General features: G+C 36.2%; 1 protein-coding gene and 1 pseudogene across 1 annotated transcript in view; both read right to left on the reverse strand.

Moving 5' to 3' along the window:
• TBL1XR1 (TBL1X/Y related 1) overlaps positions 1–24,918 on the reverse strand; it is a 188,049-nt gene that overhangs the window by 47,306 nt on the left and 115,825 nt on the right. The gene's annotated exons all lie outside the window — the stretch shown is intronic.
• Positions 16,413–19,918, reverse strand: LOC125964390 (translationally-controlled tumor protein-like; annotated as a pseudogene).

Genomic DNA, 24,918 nt, shown 5'->3' on the forward strand with positions numbered 1-24,918 from the left:
AGCATTCACAAACTGGATAATAACTGCTCCAAGTATTAACCATCTCCTCGTTTGTTCTTCTACACATCTAGCACATTTCTGCCTTTGGCCTCAAATAGGACAGATACTATATTCTTTTCTGATACCATTTCTGGAGCATACCAGAGCCCAACTATTATCCTAAATCACATTATTTTAAATTTACAAGATTGAAAAAACAGTAAAACTTATGGACAGAGAGAAAAAAAAAACAATAAAGATATTCTTAAATCTCCTGCTTACAACACACTATTTAGAGGTCTGAAAACCTTTGCATTATCCAAAATCAAATGCACGATCAAAATTTCTTTATCTTACAAAAATAATTTAGTCCAAAATGTACAGTGGTGGCATAGTATCCCATAACAGACACATTAGTTTCACTTTTGCTTTGTTCAACATTTAGATGATTCTAAATTTTCACTATTCTAAGACTCCTATAAGACTATTTATGCTTAAAGTTGTTTTTTCTTCCATTTCTTTTTGGTAGGTGTACATTTATGAATAGTCCTCTAGATCAGGAAAAGTCCCTACAAGTAAATTACTGGACAAAGGGAATAGCTAAATAGCTATTGTGATTCTTAATGAATACCAACAAATTAGATCCACTCAAAAGACAACCAATTCAGGACCCCTCAAGCTGAAACATTAGGAAAATGTTCAACTTAACCAATAATAAACAACAACAGCAACAACAAAAACATGTTGGCCATAACATTAGCAAACAGTTAAAAATAATACTCAATATTATCAAGATTGGTGACAAAAGAGAAACTGTATCTTTAAATACAGTATCTACAACTACTGGCCATAGCTGTCTAATAGTTGAAAAAAAGAGCAACAATATTAAAAGCTGCTAAAAGAACTCTGATGTTAAAATAACAGTTGTTTTAATATTGACAAATAATTATCAAACAATGTAACCCTGGACATGTTGGGATACCCTTCCAAATAAACATTAATGACCCACAGGGGCCCAAGGTGATTGATATGTTGGGAGTCCATCTAGCAGAAAGAATGACTCAGGCTTCTCTGGAACTCAGCAGCTGAGACATGGGGTGACCATAATTCGCAAGATGAAGAAAACTGTGGCTTGCCTCTTGTAGCATTCACTGACACTATCTGCGAAAGACAGTACTACTTTACTACTACTGCCTTCCATTTGGAGACCTATTCCATTCTCAGCCCTGTGGTTTAAATGGGATGGACCTCCTGGTCCAAAGGAAGGCATTTATTTGCTTAAGCCAACCAGCAAATCATATCTTTGGTTTAGGGCTGACATTCCTCCTCCACAGACTCACACCATACCCCACGTGTCCCAACTCAATCACTCCCAGTAAGTGAAACATTAGAAGACGTGTGCTGGTTTCTATGAAAGTCAACCTCCTCCTTTCACAGGAGTGGGCAGGCAACAAGGGCACTCTGTGAAGCCTGGGATGAATGTGCATCACTGAGGTTAGAACAGAGCTATCAGAGAGAAAGAGAAGGAGGGCAGAGCAGAGACAAGAGAAACTGTGTCCTTGATGACATTGAATATCTATTGTGCAACTGGATCAAATACTATCTGAAGTTAATTTACCACAGTATTTTGAAGAAGTCAAAAATGAATTTTACTGTATAATCCAGTGAAGATTTGTCAGTTGCAACCTAAAGAGAGCAGACAACCCAAGAAATGTTTTAAAACAAGAAAGTGACTAAAGTCAGTGACAGACTATATTTGGAGAGATAAGGAGTGGAGAGGGGGGGTGGGAATCCAAAAATTCCCAGTTGCTCCCAGACTAGAAAGTGAAAAGACTTACTATAGAAATGGACTGCCTAGAGAGCACAGGCCTCTGGGGAGTCACACTTTATATGTGTTAAACTAGAGGTAAAACAGGACATCCCAGCAGAAATGCTCCAGAGTATAATATTACAATTCACTGCTCATGGAAAGCGGTACCTCTGGTTCTGTTCCCTTCACACAGGAAGGTCAAACTTCCAGTTACTTGTATTACTTTGGGGTGACAAACCAACCCAAACAAATGCTGACTAGACACATTTGTGAGGATGGGGCAATGACAAGTGAAAAGTAAACACTACAATGGTGATGAATTAACAAAGCCTATGGGGGGAAAACGCACTAAAGCACTACTTTTCTGACAGATTTATTTTATTCACTCGTTTAAAACTGGATGAGCACTTCCAATGTGTAAGGCACTATGACAGGTGCTAGAGACATGGCTACCCAATGCCAGGACCAGATCTTGCTGGGAAGATAGAGAACAATTAACTCCAACTTAGATAAGAAAAAATACAGAAAATTATGAAAGCATACACCCTGAGGCTGGGGGTGCAGACAGGTGAAGGATGTAAAATGTGGGTGGCTTACAGGTTTCTGTAATAGGCACAGTGTTGGAAGAACTAATTTTCCTTTTAATTCAAAATGTCTGCAGCACACCAAGTTGCCTTTGCTCCCATCTGTGTGTACACTGCTTCTCATTAATTTGATAAGGAAAATGAAACAGGAGACTATTTGCATTTACTGAGTAGCTGCTACGTGCTATGTATGGGGCTAGGTCACATACACATTATATAATTTCCTCTTCAGTGTTATATTCCTCATTTTAACGCAATAGCACCGACACATGAGAATTACACGTCTATATACAGATCTGGGCATTCAGAAATGTTACTCAAATACTATACTGACTCTCCTCAGAGAAGAAAAAAAAAAAGTATGGAATGTATAATGTAAAAGAATTAATAACTATAAAAAGAATCAAAATTCTTAGCACTAGGAGGTCCTAGGAAGTTGCTAATTCCAAGCCATGACATATGTTGCCAAGGATATATGTACGGCACAGGTTATCACTACACAGCTTACATGGACCTTGATATGACTGGCAGTCCTAAATGGTCAGCCACCACTACAGTCACAAACAAACTGCTTATAATACCCTGCTAAATAACAGCTTCTAAACTCACAAAGAATCATGTATCAAAATTTGTTGTATATAAATTCTCAATCTGCCTGTGAAGTAAAGTAACATTTCATCCACTGCCGTGCTATCTCCATGGGTCATCATAGGAAACTGTCAAATTGTCTTGTTAAAACCATGACACACTGCAAAAATACCAAACTAGGACAACTAACAACAACAACAAAACAAAGTGTATGGAAGGGAAATGAAATAGAGTGAGGAAAGAAACTAAATCAATTTATGCATTAGCTAAGTTACTGGTGGTTATTACCATCTCACGGCTGAACTGTACCCCTCTAGAATTCATACGTTGAAGGCCAACCTCCAGTATCTTAGAATATGACTTTATTTGGAGATGGGGTCTTTTAAGAGGTGATTATGTTAAAATGAAGCCATTAGGGTAAACCTTTAATAATGTGAATATAACTCAACGTGACTGTTGTCCTTTTAAGAGGAGGAAGAGACACGAGGAATGCATGTGCACCGAGGAAAGGCCCTGTGAGGAGGCAAGGAGAAGGCGGCCGCCTGCAAGTCAAGGAGAGGCTTCAGGAGACACCAAACCTGCCGGCACCTTGATCTTGGATGCCCAGCTTTCAGAACTGCGAGGAAATAAAATTCTGTTGTTTTATAAGCCACCCAGTCTGGGGTACCGTGTTATGGTAGCCCTAGTAAACTGATACATACCTATCATCACAAATTCTGTAAAACTCTGATCATTCACTGGAGAACTTTAAAATTACCAATGTTAAGTTCACGATTGCTAGGCTCTGCCTTTCTGAAAATTTGCCTCTGTCTTTAGGAACCTATCCTGTCCTGTAATTGTCAAAGATGACATTAACAGGATGCATTAACACTTCATAATCCTCTTCCCCACAGTACCCGCTTGTCTCCTCCACCCACTCCCCATGCAACACTCTCATGAACAGCACAAAAAAACTGCATTATGCTTAATTCCCCACTACATTAAAAACAGTAATTAAAATCCTACTAATGTTAGGTAATAACACTTTTGTGTACATAAAATATGGTACAACGAAGGAAGGTGTATTCTGAGACTTAGTTCTGAAGTCTTTAGCAATATAGCTTAAAATGTGTATAAGGTACATTCTGAACTTTTGCAATGTTAAATTAAGATTTCACAAAATTGTATTACACTAAATGAAATCATGTTTACAAAACTTACTTTTGTAAATCATAAAATGCAACAAATCAGGATTTAGAAACACATAATCTGAAGAAAAAAACATTAAGCGCTAACTGAAATATGTATTTCAGCGTATTTTAATACTAACCAAATTTAAAACAAAATATAAAACCCAGTACAATAAAACCAAATCATTTGACTGATTTCTTAAAGCATTAATGACAACAGCAGACATACATTTCATAGAGCATTAGCCCTGGACTACAACCATGGTTTATTTGTCAGACATTTTAAGGATGTCTTTTCATGGATGCCTATAACATTAAGTCCAAAGAGAAGCACAGTAGTGCATTTCCTTAAAACAAACAAAAATTCTACCACTCTTGACATTAGGATAAATGCTGAATTTAAACTATTATTTTTAAAGACCCAATCTTATGAGATAATTTTTACTCATACTATTAAAAAGGAGAAAATATCCTTTTAAAATAATTAGTTCTGTATCTCATTTTTTATGCAAGTTTTTTAAGGGTATCTTTAATAATGAGAATATAATGTCCTAGTGAAAAAGTCTATAGTACCCACCCCCACCCAAGAGAAACAAATACAATTAAAAAAAAAAATAGGTGGACAAGATAGTTTGTGAAGGGAAACTAGCAAGCACTAGCACTGACTTTTACCTTCCAATTTGGGCACATGAGCATCTTTCAGATAATTTTACTAAGAGTGTACCTGGCAATATGTATATTTTACATAAATGTTGATTTCTTATTTTTTTTAACACGGGCATACCTCGTTTTATTGTCCTGAAGTGTTTTGGTTTTTTTTTTTTTTTTTTTTTACAAACTGAAGGTCTGTGGCAACCCTGCATTGTCAAAATGATGGTATTTATTAGCAATAAAGTATTTTTTAAATTAAGGTATGTATCTGTTAAGACATAATGCTATTATCACACACTTAATGGACTAAGGTATTGTATAAAGGTAAATTTTATATGCACCGGGAAACCAAAAAATTCACGTGACTCGTTTTATTATAGTGGTCTGACCGAACCTGCAGTATCTCTGAAGTATGGCTGTAGTTGTAGGCAATTTTTGTGCTGTTAGAATTTTTTCTTTTGGTTGTTGTTGCTTTGTTTGTTTTGTTATCAGATTAATGGTCAACAAAGTTGGTGAATCTTAAGAATTTAAAGCATAACTGAGAAGGGATAAACTTCTAAATTGCTTTTCCTTTCCTTTTCCATTGGAATCCAGAGCTCTCGTGTAAATTAAAGATAACATGAGAGACAAATAAGATCTCAGGTATCCTGTACGATTTTAGACAAATCTTCTGGGCCTGTTTCCTCATCTAGAAAATGAGGAAAGTGAAGCAGACAGTAGTCTCTTTCACTTTTAAACTTCAATGATTTGAGTCAGTACAAGTACACAGAGTATTACATGTAAATCTTGCCGGCTAAGAGAGTACCAGATCACACAGTGATTTTTAATAAAGCATTTTGTAATAGGCTTACAAGTGCATGAGAGGATTTTTAAAACTGTCAGACCTCAGATGGACATCTCCAGGAATTAGGAAAAGGGAAAATAAATGAGTCCACCTCATTAAGAAATATTTAAGAACTTATTATGCATAATGCTTATTAGGACCAGCTATCCTTTATAAATACTGACTTATATAAAAGCATAGGCAAAAGGTATATCAAACCAATTTTTCATTAGCAACTGAGACTTCTAATGTCAATCATTTGATTCAACTGTGATCTATTTCAGGGGTTTACAAAGTCTGGCCTGTGTGTAAATTCCAACCCATCACCCATTTTTGTTTAGCCCACAATACCTTGTGGTTTTCACAAAACAATGAACTGTTTTTACAGAACATGTGTCGTTGATTTGATGATAGGGAACACTAACTTTGAATCCCAATTAAGCAATTTTAAGAGTCTCAGCAAAGCTCTCTAGACTGAGAAGAGTAAACTAGCATGCATTATGGGATGAGTCAACTTTAAAGTTCAACTGACACTCGCTACAGCTCTCTTTCTTTTTATACCCAAAAAGCCTCTGATGAGCTGCTTCACAGTCCACAAGTGTGGATTTCAACTTCCCAAACATATAAAAAAGTGGTCGTTCACACAGATGTCTTCTAAGATCCCTTTAAAATATAAAACTATATGATTCAAGGATGGATTCAATAAACATGTGTTAAATGATTGAATAAATTATAGTCAAGGTATGCTGACAGCGGAATAAAGAAGGACAAGAAACTAAAACACTAAGGAAACAGAAGATAGGCCATAGTTCTGGTCTTTTTCAACTATTAAGCAGTAATTAGTCATTCCCAGTCAGTTTGGGAAGGAAAAGTCTGGAAATGAAAAGTCAGGTAAGAAAATAAAAATCAAGACCCTAGTCCCCTCCCAGTAGCAAGAAAAGCTCTGAGTTTGTGGGAATGGGAACCAATATAAGAATGGTAACAGGATTTTCTCAGTTTAAAAACTTACTATTCTGGCTTTGGAACAGAAATGTTACAAGGACCTGTAAGACTGGAATGCAGCTAAAACTTTAAGATGACAGTCACCTGAATGAATGGATACTTGGCTTAAAACTGAGATATCGCAGGCAAAATAAACAGAATAAGGTACCAGGTGTAACAAACTCAAAGAGATGTAAACAAATACTACCTATAACAGTATTTATGAAACAATTTATTGAATAAGGAATAGATATTCTTTGGTTCCTCAAAAGAAAAAAAGACTAAGTAGATAAAAACTAAGACTACTAAGCCCTAAGTGAATCAAAACAAGTGTCCACGGACTGGTTATACCGATACGTGGTAAATTCTTTGGGAGAGCAATAGTAAAAATGTGCAGAAGATTGTTCTGGTAGCAGAGATGTATGATTAATATAGATCAGGTGTCCAAGTATGGGAAAAAGATGTAAAGAGATCACATTCATCCCAATGGGCAATACATGCTTGTTCAAATCAAGAGAAGATGATGTAAAACCAAGTTTAAAACTCAGCAGACTGATACACACACACACCCCCCACAACACACACACAACCCAGCTATGAGTAAATCTTGAAGACAAAAGGCAAAAGAAAATGGAGTAGAAATTGCTGATATATATGAATTGAGGCAGGCTTCCAAAGTTTTATTGAAAAAGGTGGAGTGAGAAGGGATTCCACCATGAAAACCTCATAGGTCAATCTCACAGGGTAAGAGAAAATAGTAGAACTATCCTGTAAGATTTTCTGTTTAAAAAACAGACAAAAAACACAACAGAGAAACAAATCAAGTACATCACTCCATAACCACACGGGGAGAAGGGTCTCCCGTGTCCATCCTTTGTAAGTACTCTACCTAGTCAGGTTATATAGACTTTATAACTGCAAAGACAGACTTTTAATAGTATCTCATTAAAAGATGCTTCTTTCTGTTTCATAGTACATGTACTTCAACGGCTAACACTATTCAAAGTGCTCAAAACTAAAACCCAGATTCATTATCTTTGTCATGCCCATGACAAAGTTTGATTATTTTATTTAGTACAGAAATGAGGTCTGTAGACCCCTGGGGTCCCAAGACTTTTTAAGGGGTCCTAAAGATCAAAATTATTTTTACAGTAATATAAAATATTGTTATAAAATATGCTTTTTTCATTGAATTTATGTTTACACTGATATTACAAATCAATAGTTGGTAAAACTGCTCACACCTTAGTAGGAATCAAGGCACTAACACCTTACAGTATTAGTAGTCATTATACTATTCACCACCAGGCACTTAAAAAAAAAAACTCACAAAAATTCTTCACTGAGAGGTTCCTTGATGAAGGAGGAAAAACACTTTATTAAAATCTTAACCCTGAAATTACACCTTTTCAATATCCTCTGTAACAAAAAGTACACATACAGTATTTCTGTTGCACACTAAAATGACGGTTGTCTCAAAGAAAAGCACTGTGAAAATGTTTGAATTGCAAGCTGAACTAGCTACTTTTTTCATGGAACACCATTTTTACTTCAAACAACTCACAAAGTATGGTTTTTCAGATTGAGAATTTGGCAGACATTTTCTTGCAAATAAACAAAGTGAATCTGTCACTTTTAAGAAAACAACTAACAATATTTGTTGGCAAGAATAAAACTTAAGCTTTTAAGAGATAATTAGGATTTGGAAAATTTATCAGCCACCATGAGCTTGAGAGCTTCCTGATACTACTCCAAAATTTCTGTGATGAGATCAGTGGGGATGTTAATGACTCTGGTTTTTTCTATTGTGTAATGAACATTTGGAAGATTTGTATAACTCAGTGAACAAATATTTTCCCAATGACTAGCATAAGGTTATGCACGAGGAAAACAATCCATTCAAAGTTCAAGAGAGACTAATGGATTTTAATATAACAGAATACAAAATGTTCATTGATACACTTTCAGAACTTGCACTGCACCTAACCCTTAAGAAACTATCCACTTGTTGAGATTTGGTGTAGTAGCAAAGAACATCCAAATTTATTTGAAAAATGAATTTTTATTTTGATTTAAAAAAATTACATCTATCTATCCTCGAAAGGCCATTAAATTTCCACTGTAACAATGTATCTCAACATGTGAATGCAGAAGCAGATGTGAGAACCCAGATGTCTTCTATTAAACCAGAGATTAAACAGGGACTTCCAAAAATTTAAAACAACGCCACTCTTCTCATGGAAATTTTTTGTCTTGAAAATCATTTTCCGTAAAACATATTATGTGTGTTAACATGTTATAGATAGGTTTGTTACTGTTATGTTAAAATGCATTAGTACTATAAAACTTCACAGTGTTAATTTCTGATGCAGCATATATTGATAGCTATAACCCATTTAAAGAAAATTTTTCTAGAGTCATTAATAAATTAAGAATGTAATGAGGTACTATGTCTAAAATGTTTTAGACCTGCTAGTATAAAAACTGATTCCCTCTTGGCAATATTGGTGCTAATGTTTTCTGGAAAAATTCAAGAGTTTCCCTGGGGAAATAGACCTCTTATGCCACAATATTGTTCATACTATAATATGACCTAAATCATGAGTGGTATGATTTCTGTTATGTTCATATTGGAATTACATTAGGTATCCTGTAAATTTATACCTAATAAACAAAAAAGGTACTTAAAAGCCATAAACATCTTCATGTAAAAGTTCTAGTTTTGATAAAACATACGGAATCTATTAACTAAAATACGGAGGAGTGAAAATTATACATTTTCTGAGACTACACCTATAAGTGAACTTCTTTCCAGATACACCCGCTTGTGTGTAAATTTCAATAATTTGACTGAAATTCAGTTTCTCTGTCCTTCATTCAACAAACATTTACTGAGTGCTAATATAAGCCTGGCACTGTTCTAGGCCCTGAATGCTGCAATACAGAAATCCATTAATACAAAGAATGATATTGTACAGAATAGTCTTCACAGCCAAATTCCAGGCTGCATCCCATATTTTTATCAAATTCCTTCACAATAAGCAGTGAAATGGTGTGGAGGCTGTGGTAAAGGAGCACTGCCCCCGTGACAGTTTCTCCTCCAATGGTGTGGATTCCCACTATCCTGCGTGTCTGCCCAGCCTCACATCTGTGTTAAGTGGCAGGTTCCAAAGGGCTTCAATCCCTTCCCCAACAACTGAAACATGAAGCTGGTCTCTGTCTTGCAGCCTTTGTTTCCTAAAGAGAATACATTCAACACTGCAAACAATGGCAGCCTTCTTCACCATATACATGGAAACAAATAATGCAGGGCCTTGGCACTACAGAATCAATTAAATCATATACTCCATCTGTTAGCTACATGAGAAATAAAAGGAGACAGCTAGCTGAGCAACACATCTGCAATTATTTATAGTCAGATTTCCAGGCTATACATGGTACAAATTCCATACCTGCCTCTCTGCACTGTGAGGACACAAAAGAAAGACGCAGAGGAGATGTGGGGAGTGGAGATCCTGGAAACAGAGGCACATCTGTGTTTAATAACGGCAAGTAACTAATCCACACTCATTTTGCTACTCCTAACCATATCAATAACTGCCGTGGATATATTAGAAGAAATTCAAGCCTAAGCTAATCGGGTTTCCCTTCTTTTTGATATTGTATATAAGCTATTACCACCCTTTTGCCAGGTAGAGAAACCTAGGCCCAGGCAGAATTGCTGGGTAAACACAGCTGTCCCCAGGATCTCCCATCATCCTTTCCCCAGACTAGTCTCCTTTCCGAGCACTCTAATACTTAGCACTCCAGTACTTAGCACTACTCTACCAATGAAACTCTCTGCCTTGACAACTCCCTCCAGCTTCCCCCTGAGCCCCACCTCTGACCCCCTACAATCTAAAACCAGCTGAGCCCCTGCCCTCCTCAATCGGTAGTTGTACTCTAGGTTTTCTACACTAGGTCCCCAACCAACACAGCCAACAAATACATTTCATCCCTTAAAGTTAGGTAGATGACAACCTTAACAATCTGATGTAACAAAATGTCAATGAATAATAATGGCTTGATGTCCTGCTTTCCAAGGAACTTATAACAAATGCATAAATTACATTACCTTAACTCGGTGTTTCTCAAATTTGAGTAATACCAAGTACCTTCTATAAGAAAACAAAGTAACACACTAGTCCCAAGAGTTGGTTTGTATATTTTATTGTTACTAACATATAAATATAAATAAAAACACTAGGCATGGTCCTCATCTGTAAGCACTTCCAACTATAAAATGAAAAAAAAAAAAAACTACCTATCAATACCAAGGTACTGGACTTCCCTGGTGGCGCAGTGGTTAAGAATCCACCTGCCAATACAGGGGACACACATTCAAGCCCTGGGGTTCGGGAAGATCCCACATGTCGCAGAGCAACTAAGCCCGTGCACCACAACTACTGAGCGCCTGCGCTCTAGAGCCCGTGAGCCACAACTACTGAAGCCAACTACTGAAGCCCGCGCACCTAGAGCCCATGCTCTGCAACTAGAGAAGCCACTGCAATGAGAAGCCTGCGCACTGCAACAAAAGAGTAGTCCCTGCTCGCCACAACTAGAGAAAGCCCGCGCACAGCAACAAAGACCCAACTCAGCCAAAATTAAAAAAGAAAATTAAAAAAAATAAAATACCAAGGTACTTTATGTACAATGTCTACTACAGAATTAAAATAAACACAAATGGTCTTACTTTGTTACAAAGTGGCCACCCAGATGATCTAAAATGTGTTATGTATATTATTTTATTTTTAGACTACCACATGGACAAAAAAGTTTTTAATTTCTCATGGAGAAATTACTAACCCAGAATATATCTATAGATGTTGGATGTTACTCACTTTGTGATCTAACAACGTGAAAAAAATGATATAAAGTGGGAGACCTGAAGACAAAAAGAAATATTCGAGGAGGTGGATGTTTTCAGGTCCTTCAATTTATCATTCCTAATATAATCTTGTAGGAAATGGTCAATAATGATTTGAATAATTATACTACTTGTATAATTCATGAAATACAAGTCTATTTCAACACAAATTTAAGTTATTTTTTCATTTACTTGCAACTTATGTAACACTAATATAATTCAACCTTCAAAAGCAGATATACATATATGACTTAGAAAAATTTTAAATGTATTTGATGTTTTAATACAAATAGACATCTTAGAACAACTTTATAAATAATTCATCATATATGAAGATGAATATAATCACATGCCTAACCAGCTGGCAAGAACAGAATAGAATACAACATTAAAAAAAAAATCATGACAGGCCAAGGCACAATCAAATTTGGTGAGGGGAGGGGGAAGTGTATTACTTAGAGGCTAATCAAAACTGCATGCGCAGAGGGACCTGGGAGAATATATGACTAAGCTAGAAGGTTTAGCCCCATGGTTCTTCAAAATTTGCTGCACATTAAATCATCTGGGGAACTTTTAAAAAGCCTGCTGTCCATGTAGCATCCCATACTTATTAAACCACAATCTCTGGAGGTGGGAGCCAGATAGCAATATTTTTAAAAGATTTCCAGGTGAATACAGGGCAGAGCAAAGTTTGGGAAGTCCTGTTTACTCAACTGAAAGCACTCTGATATCTTCCCTTGCCTCTTCCAGTTTTGGGTAGTAGCCCCAGCCATTCCTTGACCTGTGGCAACCCAATCCCTGTCTCCATCTTCGCATGGCCATCTTCCCACTGTGTCTGTGTCTTCACATACCACATGCCCTTCTCCTAGGTGCGTGTTCAAGTTTCCCTCTTTTTATAAGAACATCAGTCACAGTGGAAAAAGGACCCACCCTAATGACCTCATCTTAATTACATCTGCAAAAATCTTATTTCCAGATAAGGTCACATTCACAAGTACCAGGGGTTACAACTTCAACATATCTTTGAGGGGACATAATTCAACTCATACACTTAAGTTTCAAAACTCCCCTAACAAATCAACTATAAAATTTAGTGGTATGCAGTTAAACAAAGAACTCCAGCTTAGAGAGAACTAACTCAACTATGTTGCACCTTTTCAGAGCTTGAAAGGACAACAGATTTGAAGGTACTTTAAACAGAGCATCCTTCCTCTTTCATCTCCTCAGCAGCAAACTACTCCATTATTAAACTATAAAGGTTAAAAGAATAAACTACTCTCAAGCTAGTTTCTTCTAGCCTTGACTGCCAAACTTCTATTTTAAGGCACACCTTTAGCAAAGTCCAAAATTCTTTAGCCTGACAATAAAGTCCCTTCTGATATAGTAACCTAAAGGTATAGCTTATATTTCTTCCAATACCCTTACAATCAAGCCAAACTGGACAGCATTGTCAAACTACATCACTGTACTAGTTTCCTAGTGCTGCCATAACAAAGTACCACAGATAAGGTGGCGTACAGCAGAAATTTATTGCCTTACAGTTTTGGAAGTCAGAAGTCCAAACATCAAGGTGTTGGCAGGGCTCCTTCTGAAGGTGCTGAGGAAGGGTCTCTCCTAGCTTCCTTGGCTCCTTGGATGTATTACTCTAGCCACCTTGCCATATCTCCCTGTGGCTCTTCACACTGTTTTTCCTGTGTGTCTGTGTCCAAATTTCCTATTTTTATAAGGACAACAGTCATATTGGATTAGAGCCTACTCTAATAACCTCATTTTAACATAATTATCTCTGTAAAGACCCTATTTCCAAATAAGGTTATAGTCTGAGGTACTGGGGGTTTGCACTTCAACTAATGAATTTCAGAAGACACAATTCAACCTATAACAGTCATTAAGCAGAGAAAGCCCAGGATTAGTAAACAAAGATGCCATCATTTTACCCCTCCAAAAGTGTAGATGGCAGCTGTAAACGAAGGCTAACAAAAAAGCCTTTTCCCCTGACCTTCAGTTATCTCTCTAGCTTGGCTATCAGATAAAATCCCTTTAAAACAAAATTCAGACCAACACTAATTATGTTAACTATGATGGCATCAACATGCATGGAATAATTTAAGTAACTTTATGTCGTCAAATGTATTACTGTTCAGAATTTAATCACTCTTCTCTTTTCCTGCAATAGTTATTCATCCCCACCGTAACCCTTGGACCCTGGCTATGTGACATAATTTGGCCAACGGAAACTGAGTAGATGAGCTGTCCAATCACAGCTTTAAGAGGTATTAAAAGTATCTGCCAGGGACTTCCCTGGCAGTTCAGTGGTTAAGACTCTGCCTTCCAATGCAGGAGGTGCAGGTTCGATCCCTGGCTGGGGAGCTAAGATCCCACATGCCTCATGGCCAAAACACCAAAACAGAAACAATATTGTAACAAATTCAATAAAGACTTTAAAAGTGGTCCACATCAAAAAAATCTTAAAAAAAAAAAAAAAGTATCTGCCAGTGCTCTTACTCTTTTCTTCTGCCACATGAATGAGCATGTTCTACATGGCGCCTGCTCTGAAAGCCTGGATCCCCAAATGAGAAGACACAGAACAGAGGCACAGCCAACCCACATTATCTACATGCAAAATATTTGGAAAATAAATCTTTATTTTTGTAAACCAGTGAAATTATTTATAATCATAAAGAAAACTAACATACTTTAAAGTAGTATTTTGACTGCATATATCCCTAGAGGATATAACCCAGGGACAAAAAAGAATCACAAAGAAAGTTTAAACTTCTTTCTGTAGTCTTATTATAGTAATTCTTTAGCATTACTAATTTGAATATTTTTATAAATATATATAAAACAAATAAGAAATTATGTTAAATCCATTACAAATCAAAATTTTCAGAAAGGAAAAAAATATATACGAATAGAGAAGCAGTAAAAATCTTTTCATTTTCTCTTCATGGTATAGTACTGTCTGTACTCCTCAAGCTGGCTACACCTGAAAGATATATAGCAATATGCTAGGAAGGATGAGAAGGCAGAGGATGAATGTGTCACATTATCTCAAGGAACAATTTTTCTTGATAATAAATAAGTTTGGTCGTTTTACTTTTATAAAAATCATTTATCTGATGGAACTGCATACAAAAAATTAAAATTATTTTCATGTTTATAATACAGATGTATTTTCAATAAAATTCACACAAATCAAGCTTTAAAACCCTATAGTAATCTTAAATTTGAATTGAAATATAAGCAGGAATTATTTCTCTTACTAAATACGCATTTCCTTGTTCCAAAAAGGCCTAGCAGCAATTAATGACAACCTAGTAGTAAAAAGCACTCCATGCTTTCATTGTAGTCTCTAAATAAACACTTCTCATAAAAATAGGAATGCTTTGGAGGAAAGACCAATTTCAGGGCTGAAGCAGAAAACCTGGAACATCTTGCCATGCAAGAAAGCAAGGAAACAACCGAAGGCCACGTGTGTCACGTCAAAAGGAGACAGGAATCGCAGTGGATTAAAACACCTCAAAAATAGTTCTTAATCCATGAGATTATAAAAATTAAAAATAAACTTCACAGCACTGGTCACCTTGAGAGGGCACCACCAACTCATCAGTCTAAAAACTGACAACTAAAACAACTCAAGCACATACCCTGCTTTTGCTGTGCAAGTTCTAGTTCAGTATCCCAATACTTGACAAGGAAGAGTCCTTCTTCACAGAATTCCAGCTAATCAATGCAAAAACAATGATATAATTAAAACAACAATTTTCTATCCCTAAGAAAATAAAGAATCTAGGCAACAATCATTAATGGACACTAAGACCACCAGGGGAATATCTGATGTGGAACTTTATAATGGATAGATCAGACTAACAACAACTAAATCCACCAATCAACATCAACACCACCGAAAGTGATACAACCAGATGGTGTATGCCCCATGGTGTGAGGCAGAAGGAAGAAAAGACTTCGTGATCAAAGAATTAAAAGTGAATTTAATCATACCTCAACTAGCACTTTACAGAAGTTACAGGAGGACAGCAGAATGTATTAGTAATACCACAATGATGTGATTAGCCAAATCCAGAATGTGGGGAATTTGACAGGACAAATTTTTTTCTACCAACAGGTGGAAGAGACTGAAATTTAGCAACCAAAAGCAGTGTGCAGACCTTGTTTGGATTCTGTTTAAAAGTAACCATCTGAAAATGTCATTTGGAAGGCAAAAGAAAAATTTTAATTCTCTTTATCTCTTCCAGTTTCTCATAAGCCTTTCATCTTTTCTAGACCACTGTAACATATGAAGCCTAGCCTTTTCTCCACAGTAATGAATGGGAAGGATAAGGAAATCTATAAGGATGAGGGTAGTGAGTGCAGAGACAATACAATGACTTATTTCATACTCAACATGTATCCTAGTTTTCTGATCCTGATTTGAATATGAAATCCCGGGCTTGACTCTTTCTCTGGATAGTAAACAACTCCAGATAAGATGACTTGGTATAAATTCATCTAGACATATTCCAAGGGTTTTCACCAGACGATCAAATTGCTGATCAATTTTCTGCTTCCCAAGTACAGGTATTAGAATAGCCTTTTTCCTTCAATATGATGCAAAGGCATGCTAGGTGCTCAATAGTTAAAAAAAAAAAAAAAAACTGCACACACACACAAAACAACTGAGCGAGTGAAAGTGCTTTTCTTCTCATTGCTCTCAACCTCATCTCTTTTTTGGAGAAGGAAACACATTTAGGGAAAAGAGAATACTGTCTACACCCAGAGACAACTTCAGAATCAGTTTACTTCAAAAACACCAAGGAATTAGTAGTAAGTTTTCTTACTAGTATAGTAAAACCCCTTGATTACAATCAGATATTCAATCTTTTTTTTTAGTTTAAATGCATTTTATTTTTAGACAAACGTATGTTTAGACAAACATGACGTATTTTTTCTCGAAAGCAATGCCTCAGCTCCAAATAAATCACCGTCAAAACTAACGCAGAGCTCAAGATGACATCAGTCCCATTTCTCTAAGTCCTGGTGTCATGTGGATGAAAAGGAGCAGCCAGCCAGTTATGATGACAGGTGACAGATCCAAAGTAACTGCCAAATTTGTTACCATTTTTCCATTTCTAGATCATCCTTAAAGAAAATCATATGTGGGGTCACACATCCTCACAATAGTCCAGCAGAGCTACCATGCCATCTAGATTCACGTTTTCACCAATAAAGAACTGACAGTTTTTGAAATTAGCAAGGATGTGTTTGATTTGTTCTGCAGCCCCTGTCATAAAAGGTTTTTTACTCTTTCTGGTCCCTGTCCTCCAAGTTTCCCTTTGGCTGACTTCATGTAATCTTTGATGTACTCCTTGTAGGCTTCTTTTTTGAAGCTGGTTTTCTGCAAGTGATGGTTCATGACAATATCGACACCAGTGATTACTGTGTTCAGTACCTTCACCCTTGGGTCCTTCAGCAGAGGCATTTCCACCAATAAGCGAGTCATCAATGTCACCCTCTGTCCTACTGACCATCATCTCCCTCCACCTCCAGACACAGCCTGTCAGCAACCTCCCGGATCTTGTAGATGTCGGAGAACATCTCATCACGGCTCATGAGGTCCCGGTAGATAATCATAATGGGGACTGGGGGAGATGACGGCGGCACTAGCTTAGTAGGAGCCTGGAGCTCAGAGTGAGCACGGTGTGCTTCAGGGGCAGAGGAAAAGTTAATCTTTGTTTTTAATCTCAATTATGTAACTAAAAACTGCTTTTTGGAGCAGAATTTTCTTATACAATTCTCTGAACAAAAGGAAAAAGAAACATTCTTTCAAAAAAATATGACGTTCTGTTTAGGCCACTGATCTCAAAAACACTCAACCTCAATTAAAATACCTATATAGTTATAAAAAGAGTAATTGTTATGATAAAAATGTTACATATAAAATATGTTATAATGAAAATGAATATATAAGTTAGAAACAATGAGCATTTGAACTGTCATATAAATTTTTAAGAATTGTTCCCACAAATCATACCTATTTTCACTCTCCTGAAAGGTTTCTCAGCATTTTATAAGTACTCTACTGACCTAAAAGCCCAAAACATAAATTATAATAAATATAACACAAATCAGGAAAAAAGTACTATTTTCTTTGGGCCTGCTGGTATAAAATAACTGTTAACTGATACAACCTATAATATATAAAATATTAAGAATCATAGGCTTTAGAGCTGAAGGGAACAAGAGATTTTTTTCTCCTCCTGGTTTAGGTTGCCCCTATTAATTAAAACCTCAAAACATTTACATGTAAATATACACTCATTTTCTCCTTAAAAAACTGGTTTAAAAAAACCTAAAATGGATGGCTACAGTACTAGATATGAGCAGTATGCAAAACTGAACCCATGAAAATAGTGATTGCAAAACAGACATGAGCGCAGAGCATCTGCTATTATCAAAACTTATACAGAGATTTGGGTTTGGAGAGGAAGAGTGAGAAGATGAAACAAAGAAGAATCTCCATCACTTTTCTCAGTTTCTGGTTATTCGATCAGTTATCACAGGGTTATCTAATATAGGAAAGGTTTTCAACCTATTCACAGCCAGTAGGTAAGAGTCTAGAATTATTTTCCTTTCAATTGTTCTGTATTTAAGAAGCATATTGTGCTGAAACTCAAGACTGCCAGAACTGAAAGAATGCTCCTCCTTTCCATTATGTAATGGAAATGGGTTCACCTCTTTTTTCTGTCCCTCCTTATATTAGTGGTAAAGGAAACTTTCAGGGCAATACTTACAACAATAAAAAAGCAGTTAGAGGTAATAGCAGCAAATGAAAACATTCATTACAAAATTAATTTTTTATTTACATAGACCACTACGCTAAAGAAACCATACTGGATCATACAATGTGTGGGATAGGTTAGATACTTCAAACACTGTGGTGACGCAATTAAATACTCTAGGAATGATAGCTTATTTATGTCTATTAAAAAATGCAAGCTAAAAAAAATGCAAGCTATGGGAAAGGACACACTTAATCCTTAATATTCACTAATTATGCCTGAAATATAGCCCGATTCATAAGAGGCACCCAATTATTATTTGTTGAAAATAAATAGTTTTTTTTTTCCCACTAGTCAGTAGTATTTAAAAAGACCAAAAGATAATCTTCAGTGATGACTACAACTCAATGTTCCTTCTCATCCACCCCTATATTGATCTCTATTACCCTCTCAACTTCAATAACTTGTATCTCCATTTTTTTTTTTTTTTTTTTTTTTTTTTTTTGGAGAAAGGGGTGGAAGAAAGAAAAAGGCCACATTCCAGTTTCTAGCCCACTAGTGACTCTTGCTTAGTGTGGTATATCAAAATCACCTGTGGCAGCTTCTTCAAAGTAATGTCATAAACTTTGTGACAGCTCGGAAAACTCTTAATTCAGGGTCAGCAAGTCAGAAGTACAGCCCAGGCATGTCGATCTTAACAAGTTCCTCGGGTCATACAAACCATGCCGACATCACACTACACACTTCAAAAACTTCTTTATCTTTAAATCCTGTAACTGTAAACAAAACAAAACACACACATCCTCTTTTTCACTGTAAACTCCTTATATCTTTGATCTACTCAGTTTCTTTTTTTACACTTATTTTTCTGAATTTTTAAAATTCTTATTAGTTATCTATTTTACACATATCAGTGTGTACATGTCAATCCCAATCTCCCAATTCATCCCACCACCACCCCCCTGCCACTTTCCCCCTTGGTGTCCATACGTTTCTTCTCTACATCTGTGTCTCTATTTCTGTCCTGAAAACCGGTTCATTCGTACCATTTTTCCAGGTTCCACATATATGCGTTAATATACAATATTTGTTTCTCTCTTTCTGACGTACTTCACTCTGTACGACAGTCTCTAGATCCATCCACATCTCTACAATTTCATTCCTTTTTATGGCTGAGTAATATTCCATTGTATATATGTACCACATCTTTACCCATTCAAATGTCAACGGACATTTAGGTTGCTTCCATGACCTGGCTATTGTAGACAGTGCTGCAATGAACATTGGGGTGCATGTGTCTTTTTGAATTATGGTTTTCTCTGGATATATGCCGAGTAGTGGGATTGCTGGATCATACGGTAATTCTATTTTTACTTTTTTAAGGAACCTCCATACTGTTCTTCATAGTGGCTCTGTATCAATTTGAATTCCCACAAACAGTGCAAGAGGGTTCCCTATTCTCTACACCCTCTCCAGCATTTGTTGTTTGTAGATTTTATGATGATACCCATTCTAACTGGTGTGAGGTGATACCTCATTGTAGTTTTGATTTGCATTTCTGTAATAATTAGTGATGCTGAGCAGCTTTTCATGTGCTTCTTGGCCATCTGTATGCCTTCTTTGGAGAAATGTCTATTAAGGTCTTCTGCCCATTTTTGGATTGGGTTGTTTGTTATTTAATGTTCAGCTGCGTGAGCTATTTATATATTTTGCAGATTAATACTCTGTCCATTAATTCATTTACAAATATTTTCTCCCATTCTGAGGGTTGCCTTTTTGTCTTGTTTGTAGTTTCCTTTGCTTTGCAAAAGTTTTTAAGTTTCATTAGGTCCCAATTGTTTATTTTGTTTTAAGTTCCATTACTCAAGGAGGTGGATCAAAAAAGATCTTACTGTGATTTATGTCAAAGAGTGTTCTTCCTATGTTTCCTCTAAGAGTTTTATAGTGTCCGGTCTTACATTTAGGTCTTTAATCCATTTTGAGTTTATTTTTGTGTATGGTGTTAGGGAGTGTTCTCATTTCATCCTTTTACATATAGCTGTCCAGTTTTCCCAGCACCACTTACTGAAGAGACTGTCTTTTCTCCATTGTAGAGCCTTGCCTCCTTTGTCATAGGTTAGTAGACCACAGGTGTGTGGGTTTATCTCAGGGCTTTCTATCCTGTTCCATTGATCTATATTTCTGTTTTTGTGCCAGTACCATATTGTCTTGATTACGATAGCTTTGTAGTATAGTCTGAAGTCAGGGAGTCTGATTCCTCCAGCTCTGTTTTTTTCCCTCAAGACTGCTTTGGCTATTCCAGGTCTTTTGTGGCTCCATACAAATTTTAAGATTTTTTTGTTCCAGTTCTATAAAAAATGCCACTGGTAATTTGATAGGGATTGCACTGAATCTGTAGATTGCTTTGGGTAGTATAGTCATTTTCACAATATTGATTCTTCCAATCCAAGAACATGGTATACCTCTCCATCTGTTTGTGTCATCTTTGATTTCTTTCATCAGTGTCTTATAGTTTTCTGAGTACAGATCTTTTACCTTCTTAGGTAGGTTTATTTCTAGGTATTTTATTCTTTTTGTTGCAGTGGTGAATGGGATTGTTTCCTTAAATTCTCTTTCTGATCTTTTGCTGTTAGTGTATAGGAATGCAAGAGATTTCTGTGCATTAATTTTGTATCCTGCAACTTTACCAAATTCACTGATTAGCTCTAGTAGTTTTCAGATAACATCTTTAGGATTCTCTATGTATAATATCACGTCATCTGCAAACAGTGACAGTTTTACTTCTTCTTTTCCAATTTGTATTCCTTTTCTTTTTCTTCTCTGATTGCCGTAGCTAGGACTTCCAAAACTATATTGAATAATAGTGGCAAGAGTGGACATCCTTGTCTTGCTCCTGATCTTAGAGGAAATGCTTTCAGTTTTTCACCACTGAGAATGACATTTGTTGTGGGTTTGTTGTATATGACCTTTATTATGTTGAGGTAGGTCCCCTCTATGCCCACTTCTGGAGAGTTTTTATCATAAATGGGTGATGAATTTTGTCAAAAGCTTTTCCTACATCTATTGAGATGAACATATGGTTTTTATTCTTCTATTTGTTAATATGGTGTATCACATTGATTGATTTGCATACATCGAAGAATCCTTGCATCCCTGGGATAAACCCCACTTAATCATGGTGTATGATCCTTTTTTTTTTTTTTGGTATGATCCTTTTAATGTGTTGCTGGATTCTGTTTGTTAGTATTCTGTTGAGGATTTTTGCATCTATATTCATCAGTGATAGTGGTCTGTAATTTTTTCTTGTAGTATGTGTGTCTTATTTTGGTATCAGGGTGATGGTGGCTTCATAGAATGAGTTTGGGAGTGTTCCTTCCTCTGCAATTTTTTGGAAGAGTTTGAGAAGGATGCATGTTAGCTCTTCTCTAAATGTTTGACAGAATTCACCTGTGAAGCCATCTGGTCCTGGACTTCTGTTTGCTGGAAGATTTTTAATCACCGTTTCAATTTCATTACTTGTAATTGGTCTGTTCATATTTTCTATTTCTTCCTGGTTCAGTCTTGGAAGGTTATACCTTTCTAAGAATTTGTGCATTTCTTCCACGTTGTCCATTTTATTGGCATAGAGTTGCTTGTAGTAATCTCTCAGGATGCTTTGTACTTCTGCTATGTCCTTTGTAACTTCTCCTTTTCCATTTCTAATTTTATTGATTTGAGTCCTCCCCCTCTTTTTCTTGATGAGTCTGGCTAATGGTTCATCAACTTTGTTTATCTTCTCAAAGAACCAGATTTTATTTTCATTGATCTTTGCTATTGTTTTCTTGTTTCTATTCCATTTATTTCTGCTCTGATTTTTAAGATTTCTTTCCTTCTACTAACTTTGGGTTTTGTTTGTTCTTCTTTCTCTAGTTCCTTTAGGTGTAGGGTTAGATTGTTTGAGATTTTTCTTGTTTCTTGAGATGGCTTGTGTTGCTATAAACTTCCCTCTTAGAACTGTTTTTGCTGCATCCCATAGGTTTTGGATCATCGTGTTTTCATTGTCATTTGTCTCTAGGTATTTTTTGATTTCCTCTTTGATTTCTTCAGTGATCTCTTGGTTATTTAGTAACATGTTGTTTAGCCTCCATGTGTTTGTGATGTTTTTTTTCCCCTGCAATTGATTTCTAACCTCATGGCGTTTTGGTCAGAAAAGATGCTTCATTTGCTTTTAATTTTCCTAAATTTACCAAGGCTTGATTTGTGACCCAAGATGTGATCAATCCTGGATAATGTTCCATGTGCATTTGAGAAGAAAGTGTAATCCGCTGTTTTCGTATGGAATATCCTATAAGTATCAATTAAATCTATCTGGTCTGTTGTGTCATTTAAAGCTTGTGTTTCCTTATTAATTTTCTGTCTGGATGATCTGTCCATTGGTGTAAGTGAGGTGTTTAAGTCCCTCACTATTACTGTGTTACTGTTGATTTCCTCTTTTATAGCTGTTAGCAGTTGCCTTATGCATTGAGGTGCTACTAAGTCAGGTGCACATATAATTGTTGTATCTTCTTCTCAGATTGATCCCTTGATCATTATGTAGTGTCCTTCCTTGTCTCTCGTAACATTCTTTATTTCAAAGTCTATCTTACCTGAAACGAGTATTGCTACTCCAGCTTTCTTTTGATTTCCATTTGCATGGAATATCTTTTTTCATCCCCTTTCAGTCTGTATGTGTTCCTAGGTCTGAAATGGGTCTCTTGTAGACAGCATATATCCATTTTGTATCCATTCTATGAGCCTGTGTCTTTTGGTTGGAGCATTTAATCCATTCACGTTTAAGGCAATGATCGATATGTATGTTCCTATTACCATTTTCCTAATTGTTTTGGGTTTATTTTTGTAGATCCTTTTTTTCTCTTGTGTTTCCCACTTAGAGAAGTTCCTTTAGCATTTGTTGTAGAGCTGGTTTGGTGGTGCTGAATTCTCTTATCTTTTGCTTGTCTGTAAAGCTTTTGATTTCTCTGTCGAATCTGAATGAGATCCTTGCTGGGTAGAGTAATCTTGGTGTTAGGTTCTTCCCTTTCATCACTTTAAATACATCCCTTCTGGCTTGTAGAGTTTCTGCTGAGAAATCAGCTGTTAACCTTATGGAAGTCCCCTTGTCCATTATCTGTCATTTTTCCCTTGTTGCTTTCAATAATTTGTCTTTAATTTTTGTCAATTTGATTATTATGTGTTTCTCCTTGGGTTTATCCTGCCTGGGACGCTCTGTGCTTCCTGGACTTGGGTGGCTATTTGCTTTCCCATTTTAGGGAAGTTTTCAACTCTAATTTCTTCAAATATTCTCTCGGGTCCTTTCTCTCTCTCTTCTCCTTCTGGGACCCCTATAATGTGAATGTTGTTGCATTTAATGTTGTCCCAGAGGTCTCTTAGGCTGTCTTCATTTCTTTTCATTCTTTTTTCTTTACTCTGTTCCACGACAGTGAATTCCACCACTGTGTCTTCCAGGTCACTTATCCATTCTTCTGCGTCAGTTATTCTGCTATTGATTCCTTCTAGTGTAGTTTTCATTTCAATTATTGTATTGTTCATCTCTGTTTGTTTGTTCTTTAATTCTTCTAGGTGTTTGTTCCTTAATTCTTCTAGGTCTTTGTTAAACATTTCTTGCATCTTCTCGATCTTTGCCTCCATTCTTTTTCCGAGGTCGTGGATCATCTTCATTATCATTATTCTGAATTCTTTCCTGGAAGGTTGCCTATGTCCACTTCATTTAGTTGTTTTTCTGGGGTTTTGCCTCGTTCTTTCAACTGGTACAAAGTCCTCTGCCTTTTCATTTTTTCTATCTTTCTGTGAATGTGGTTTTCCTTCCACAGGCCGAAGAACTGTAGTTCTTCTTGCTTCTGCTGTCTGCCCTCTCTACTCAGTTTCTAATTGAACAGATTTTCAAGATAACGTCACGTTACTCATGCTTCTCAGTGTCCTCCAATCCCACATCATCCTCCTTAACTGTATCTGCATTCCCTCCATTTTCATGCAAAGCTACTGATCAGACATTTCAAGAACTGTGACATTTAACTCACGTAGTCTTACCAATTCCAACTCAAGCACTGTAACTTATGTAAATCCCGAACCATGTTGTGTCTAAAACCATTCTGCAACCTCTGAGCTATTTGACAATCATTTTATTAGGTTTTTAACTTCCTTATCAGATTTGCCATCATGGATTTTCAAAAATTTTAACTTCTCTTAGGGGCCCTATCTCACTAAAAGCCCCTCAATCTCAGATGGCTTTAATTCTTTGGTAAAAGTTATTAGAACTTCCTTGATTATTTGCTCAATTCAAAAATCTTTATTTTTATTCATCCTATTATCTTGTGCTGCCTCTCTGAGGAAGTAGTAGAAAAAGATACAAAAGAGAAAAAATAGTCTCTAACATTGAATCTGTAATTTGTTGGGTCTCCTACATATACTATTTAACTAGTAAAATCACTAGCCCTTTGTAAAGGAATTTAATACAGTGGCTAACAAAAACAATAGCTTTTTTCTGCTCCAGTAGTAAGCACCTATACAGATGAGAAAATAAATATTCCACTTACAAGAGCAAAAAACTATTAAATATTTACAAAAGAAACTAACAAGAAAGGCACAGATTTATGTGACCAAACATAA

The sequence above is a fragment of the Orcinus orca genome, chromosome 5 (assembly GCF_937001465.1).
Source record: "Orcinus orca chromosome 5, mOrcOrc1.1, whole genome shotgun sequence".
Taxonomy (NCBI): domain Eukaryota; kingdom Metazoa; phylum Chordata; class Mammalia; order Artiodactyla; family Delphinidae; genus Orcinus; species Orcinus orca.